The following is a 7,842-nucleotide window of genomic DNA, read 5'->3' as shown; positions in this document are numbered from 1 at the left end:
AGAATCTAAAGCCACTTCCGCATGAGTTCGATTCCCGCCTGCCCCGGAGGAGACCACATGGCGTGTCAGACCTCTCCTGACCTGCCCGCTGCTCCCCTCAACAGAGTGCTGGGCCTGTTCTGCTCCCCACTCTGCTTCATAAACATTCACTAGAAACCATATTTCAAATTAGGACATTTTGACTTTCATTTTTAGTACAGAATTTAATAAATTAAAAAACAATTCTAAAACAATTAAAAAACAGGCTTTGTATTGGAAGATTTTTGCCCCATCGTAAGTTGAGGAAAAATCTGTAATTGTGCATTTTTGTGTTACACAATGAGGCACTCAATGCATCAGGAATTTACCTTTGTAAAAGTGGGATAATCTTGAAGGGCAGCAGAGAAGATGGGTCGCATGGTGTAGTTTGATTAAGATATATATTGCTACTAAACATCTACTCTCAGTTAGCAAATTGCCAGTCTTCAATGATATGTTCTGATGATAAACTTTGATATTCTTAAAATAAAAGCTAATCCCTATGAAAGGAAACCAATAATCAAATAAGAGTTCATTAAAGATTAATGTATAATACCAATAGTGAAGAATTTGGTATATGCAGACATATATACTCAGGATGATCTTTTGGTAGCAAAATAAAATATGTGTAAGGGAAGTGGAGAAAACAAGATAAAAAAAATTAAAGACATTTGGGATGTCCAACTTCTAATAAAAAAAGATTTAAAAAAGCTAAACAACAAAAATACAGGGGAATTTTATTTAAATCATAAATATGTGCTAATATGAGAAGGTAAATGAATGCCAGCCTAGTAAGCGAAAATAGATCCAACCTGTAGTGTCATGGAAATATTCCAGAAAAGAAAAGAATTAAGTTATTAAATACAAGAATGATAAATAGAGATCCCTGGAGTCCTTATAAACAGCACTAGACACCTGGATTTAGTGAAAACATACTTATTAAAAGCTGAGGAGGAATTGTTTTCAAGAAAAAATTTTGTAGCTAGCAAAATTGTCAAACAAATAGGAGACTAAATAACACTTGCAAGTGCTAAGAAGAAAAAGTGCAAAATATTGATGTCTTTAAGAAAAAATGGACCTCTAAGTATAGGGATAGTTTACAGGATGCTACTCATGGACTGCTAAGTAAAGGTATATATCACCGGACAGTGTAAAACAAAGGTCCTGGTTAAGTAAGGTGTGCAAGAGTACTATCCAATAGCTACAATTTTGTTCCATGTAGATGGTGAAGACTAAAAAACCAAGACAAGATACAAAACAGACCTAGAAGCCACTGGCTACACAGGAACAGAGGATAAATAGCTTGTCACTTGAGTCTCCAGAAAAAAATATGGAATTGAGAGGTTATCTAGTATGTTTGAGATTTTAAAAAGTAACACTATGGCAATTTAATAACCACAATGAATATTAGCAAAAATGAAGTATCAACGTATAAAAAAAATGCTAAACAATTTTAAAAGATTAGTAAACTTGACTGAAGGAAAAGCTAAACTTGGACAAAACCAAAGAAGACTAAGTAATTAGGACACTGCATGGTCCTGTTACTGCTTTTACATAGTCATAATAATACAAACGTTCTCTTGACTAACCCAAAACAGTGACAAAGTTAGATTAGGATGATGGGAAGAGAGATGAACAAAGAGCAAAAGAGTGAGTGTGTGAGTGAGTGAAAAACTCATCTGCATTATAGAAAATTAGTAGAAAATGTGTAAAATTGATAAACTAAAAATAGCATGTTTAAGATCTAAAAATAGGAGACTGATCCTAAAAAAAGGCATAGAACTAAAATAAGTTTTTTTCTGGTTTATATGTGATAGCTTTTTTTACTACAACACTTCTACATCATTATCAAACTTTGTATACTAATAATTTCAGTAAAATCATAGTTCCTATAATTTTCCACTCATAAAGTGGTAAAACCTGAGTGTATCACTACAGAAGAAACACAGATGGAAAGGCAGGAATAGTTTTGGAGAGACAACATTTACTGTAACCTGGGGGCATGTTGATGAGCTGGAATTGTTGGATAAGATGAGACATCAGAAATCTAAGTCTGTAGACTGTGACATCAGCCATATAAATCCAGTGGTATGTTGGCCATATTTCCTTGGATGTCTGCCTCATCATTACCTCTTGCCAAAATAACTGTGGATTTCCGCCCTCCACAGGATGCCTCTAGTAATCTCTTCCTCAGTTGGTAGTATTATCAATTTATTCATTCCAACCTAGAGAGTGACATACTTGACTTTTCCCTTTTACTTATTCCAGACAGAAATTTCTCAATTTTTTCCTGAAATTATTACCCCAAATTTTTTAATACATGCTTCTGTTTCCACTCAATTTGTCACTTAAAACATATTTCAATATTCTGTTTACATTTTATCTCTTTTTATTCTCTTTCACTTAATCACCAAAGTGATCTCATTATATTTACCATTTATACTTGAGAGCATATGTATGACCTATTTTATTTTCCCCTTGGAACTGATGTTTAATCTTGCAAGAATATATAGCACTAGCACATCTGAGAGGAAGAATTTGAAAGTTAGTTTTTTCCCTACCTAAATTCTTTCATAGTTCAAATTCTATATACACTCCAAAAAGTTTCTTTTACGAAGTTGGCATAGTTCCTTGGGATATTTGGGCAAAGTCACCTTTTGTTTCTAGGAGTGAAGACCAGAAATGTGATGAAGTGTGTCCTGTGAGCTGAATCATATGAGGCAAGTGTGGATGTATAGGGCTATGACTGCTTCAAGTCAGCAGTGGGTATCTGATCCCATAGATTCTGCAGCAAATTTTTCATTATATGTTTATAATTTTCAGACTCGCTAAGGTAGGAGCCCCTCTTAGCCAAATCTAAGGTATGTGCTGAGTTCAATTAAGAAAAAAAATATTCAGCAGCAACAACAAAAATCCATTATCACTTATGTGTGCATCCCATATGTATAAATGTGAAAATAGCTTTCCTCCCCACCCATACTTGAATAAATTACTATGTAAAAAGTTTGATATTTATTTTTCTATATTTATTTTTCTAACACACAGATACATACACTACATACATACATACATACACTAACACAGTATTAGTGTAATATTACTAATACTTTACTAATTTAGAAGCTTCTTTTCCTAATAGTCATATAATATATACATGACCAACTTTAGAGTAGAAAGATATTTATTGATGTCAGTATAAGAATAAAACACTCTAATTACTCTAAGTAATTTAGCAATAATCAATTATTAGCACATCATGTTTCATTTATCAAAGAATAATTATTGAACAATCGCTACTATGTACCAGATGGATTCTACCATGGTGAAAGCAAAGGAGTCCTTATAATCATGAATTTACATTTCAGTGGGAAGAGACAATTTTCAAATAAAAATATCAATAAGGGATAAGTACAGTAAAGAAAACAGCATGATAGTTCATGTAGGGTATTTTGCTTTGGGAAGATTTAGTAAAGTTCTCCATTTTTTGGTGCCTAAGCAGACAAGAAAGGAGAGTCATGTGGGTGTCTGAGCAAAAGGGGCTTCTGAAGGATGAAGTAAACGTACAAGTGTTTTCAAGTAGGAGTGTGGGGAGGGTTTGAGGTATAGCCAGGATCTCAGGTGGTAAGAGTAAAGTGAGCAAGAAGGACGTTACAATGTGATGGATCTTGATTGATTGATTAGGTTGAGTTTGAGGGGAAAGGAATAACAGTAGTAGAACTTTTCAGTCCAGAACATAGTCATGCATGCCTAGCACAGATATTGGAGTTTTTACTGCTGATGGAGAGAGTCTATGAACTCACATATCATTGACTTCATTTTGAGAAAGTTAATATTAATAAGCCTGGAGCAGTTGTGCAAAAACAACATTCACCCTCTTTCTACCTCTTCTCTAGTTTACACAGAAGAGCATTCCTGAGATGACAATGAAGAATGCTAAGCCCAAGTTTTATTCCCATTGTGGACTAATTTCCCCAAGTGGAAAGAAAGGTGTTAACAGGTATTTCCCGAATACATAATTCCAAATCCAAGACACAGAAGAGAATCCCCTTCTTTCATCTCAATAAAAACTCCAAAATAAAAGCCTCTCATTGGCCTGATTGGGATCATATTTTCATCCTTGACTTAGGCACTGTAGGGGGAGGAATAAATGAGTCACTGACAAGACAGGTATAGATCAAGTGTCCCTCGTGGCTCTGGGGAGCAAGCACTAAGGTGGATAGTTTGAGCAAGTAGAGGATAAAACTGATAAGTAAAATACATAAACATCTGTTCTATACAGTATATAAAATATTTGACAATCTGAAGACCTCCTACTTCATAGCTTATCTGCTCTACTCCTTAATTCAGATATATGATCCAGAAGATGAACAGAGTAGTTCAGAGAATGATTTTTGAGGATCTGATGAAGATCTAGGCCCTTGAGCTATTTTTTAACTTCACTATGCCTCAGTTTCTTAATTTATTAGTGATGAATAAGGAAATGAAGTAAGAAAAACACCTAGTGTAGGGTCTCCCAGGTAGCAGGTGTGAGATTTTTAGGGGGGTTCTTTAAGTTGTTTAAAGATCTGCTCAAGAATAAAAAAATGGAAGTATCTTTAAATATGTCATCATAGCTTTCTGCTCAAAAACTTCCAAAGTTTCCCATCTCACGTAGTAAAAGCCAATGTTATTGTAGACCCACAAGTTCCTGAAATCATCTTTTCTACTCCATGAGTCCGTTACCTCTGTCTTCACTCTCTATGATTTCTCCCAAATTAGTACAGAACAGATGGCCTCATTCTTCCTAAAATTTTATTATTATTATTATAGTTTTTTTTTTTACATCATTTTGTGCCTTTTTCCATCTCAGTTGTATTCCTCATGGATTTACCATCACCACAATTCACCTATGTGCTATCACCATTGTTCCAGTCACATCCCCCATTCCCATTTTTGATCCCGTTCCCCACTCCACTCCCATAAAATGTCTCTGATATATAGTTGTTCATTATTATCCCCCCCCCCACACACATACTCCTTTATGCTCCTGTTATGAGTGAAACCATCTGGCATTTTTCTTTCTGGCTTATTTCACTAAGCATGATCCCTTCTAGCTCCATCCATGTTGGTGCAAAAGGCAGCATTTGTCTTTTTTGATTGCTGAGAAATATTCCATTGTGTATATGTACCACATCTTTTTAATCCAGTCATCCACTTTTGAACATTTGGGTTGATTCCATGTCTTTCCTATTATAAATAAAGGAACAATAAACATGGGGGTGCAGGTGTCTTTTTTAATCAGTGTTTTTGGAGTGGGATTGCAGGATCATATGGAAGCTCCTTTTTTATCAGTTTGAGAAACCTCCAGTTTTCCATAGTGGTTGTACTAGTTTGCATTCCTAGCAGCAGTGCAGGAGAGTTTCTTTTTCTCCACATCCTAACCTACATTTGTTGTTGCTAGTTGTTTTAAGATGTGTAATTCTCACTGGTGTGAGCTGGCATCTCATTGTGGTTTTAATTTGCATTTCCTTTATTACAAGTGATATTGAACATTTTTCATATGCTTATTGGCCATCTGCATTTCCTCTTTGGAAAACTGTATTTTTGGCTCTTCTGCCCATTTTTATTTATCCTCAAGTTTTCAGAATCATTCTCCACAGGTCCTTTACTCCAGCTTTGCCTACTTCTGACAGCTCTCTAAGCACATGTACACAAATGGCTTGTTCCCAACCCAAGGAAGTAAGTAAGCATAATCTGTGCCCTCATTAAGTTGATAATCTCATGGGAATATGGACAACAAGCACATTTTAAAACTATATTAAATCACAAAGTATATGAGAGTTAAGCTATAAAATGTCTATATTTCTCATCCAAGACAGATAATGGAACAGAACTACCGAATTCAGAAAGGTCAACAAAGGAAGGATCATATAAGGAAAGGTCATTTAAACCAAGAGTGGTTTGTAAATGACACAACCAGAAAGAAATAAAAACAATCTAAGCATCCAATAATAAGTGAATAAGTGCAGTGTTTGTGTGTGTATATGTATGATGGAACATTATTCAACCATAAAAAAAAGAAAATTCTACCATTTGCAGCAACATGGATGGACCTTAGGGTTATGCTAAGTAAAATAATTACAACACAGAAAGAAAACCATGGTATCATCTTACTTTTACATGTAATGTAAAAATAAAAATTTGAAAAAAAAAATACAGCTAAGATACATATCGAAAATAGATTGTTGGGAATGGGAGAAATTGATAAAGAAGAGGTCAATTCTTCTTTACAAAAAGTGTAAACTGACAGAGGTTCTAAAGTCCTGGGGATATATAGTATAGTGATTGCATTTAGTAATATTGTATGGTGCCTTTGAAAGTTACCAAGAGAGTAGATCTTAAAACTTAGGAAAAAATTTTCCAAGTTTGCATATGATGATAGGAAAAAATTTAAAAAGATACAAAAACTCTTCCACTAACATTTGGGAATGCCTCATTCTTTCTTTCCAGACTCACACTTTCCCAATCCATCCTTGTCTTCTAATCTATTCTCTACTTTATAGCTTTGTCATTTTGTGAATGTAATAAAAATGGAATCATACCATGGTCAGTTTTATCCCTCAGCATGATGTCCTAGGGGTCCATCCAATTCGCTGCAGGTACCATTGATCCATTCATTTTTACTGCTGAGCAATATTCCAATGAATGGATGTATCAGTGTTTGTTTAACCACTTAACCTGTTGAAAATATTTTCAGTTGTTTCCTCTCAAATTATTTTAAGTAAATCATTTGCAATTCACTTTTAGAAATAAATCTTGGTCCACATTGGGCATCCCTTTTCATGTACCTTGACTCACCCACTCAGTGTTTGGAGTTGGATGGACTGGTCACAGGTCAGAGCAGGTGAGTCATGAAAGCTGCTACCATTTGTCATGACCATAACATGGGATGTGACACTGGAATAAAGTTGACTTTACAAAGGTGCCTTTTAAAACTCTCAGTGGTAATTATTTGATTACTCAATCCTCAACTGTAAACTCAGAAAAGGCTGTGTAGAAAGGGGACCAGAGAACATGGGCATAAATGAGGAAAGACTGACGCAAGCAAACATTGCATAGGAGTAAGGAAGGGGGTGAATAAAGAGGGGAATAGTGTGCAAGTGAGCAAAGTTCCACTTTTCCTGTCGTTCTGAAACAGGAAAGATGACAACATGAGCATCATTTGCACTTCCCGTTTCCTTCATGTCACCATTGGTTTATCACTCCACCTTGCCCCTTTGAACCTGTATTTTATGCCCCCATATTAGTTATTCTGTTACTGACTTTAGGACATCATGTACAGAAAGAAAACAAACAAAAAAAAAGATGATAGGTCTGTATTAGAACAATTTCAGAAGACTATTCATATTTAATTCCACTAAGTATCTCTGTATTTGAAGTTAGCGTTAGTTCATCAGTTACACCTGCAAAAGAGAATAATATATCTTCCTGAAGGTAATGAAACAGATCCAAAAAATCCTTAAATTGCCATTTTGTGTTTTATCAAAATTTTCTATGGAAAGATATTTTGAGGTTTTTTGGTTGAACAAATATATTTTGACATAGTCCCTGCTTTTAATGAGCTCACAATTTAACCAAAGAAAGCAAATCTTGAATGTGGAAAGCAGATAGTATATACAAAAGACTTTGCCCTAGAAGTTACACATAAATATTTCTCTGTTCCTTGACAATCTCTTTTCAGTAGTAATCTTCTCCACTCTGTCCTACTTGCTCACTTCATGTTCATCACATAGATAAAGTCATTAAATTATTAAATCAAATATCTTTCTCTGTAGATTTTCATTG

This window comes from Condylura cristata, unplaced genomic scaffold, assembly GCF_000260355.1.
Source record: "Condylura cristata isolate star-nosed mole 26May11 unplaced genomic scaffold, ConCri1.0 scaffold00024, whole genome shotgun sequence".
Lineage (NCBI taxonomy): Eukaryota > Metazoa > Chordata > Mammalia > Eulipotyphla > Talpidae > Condylura > Condylura cristata.
This window is presented reverse-complemented; position numbering follows the sequence as displayed.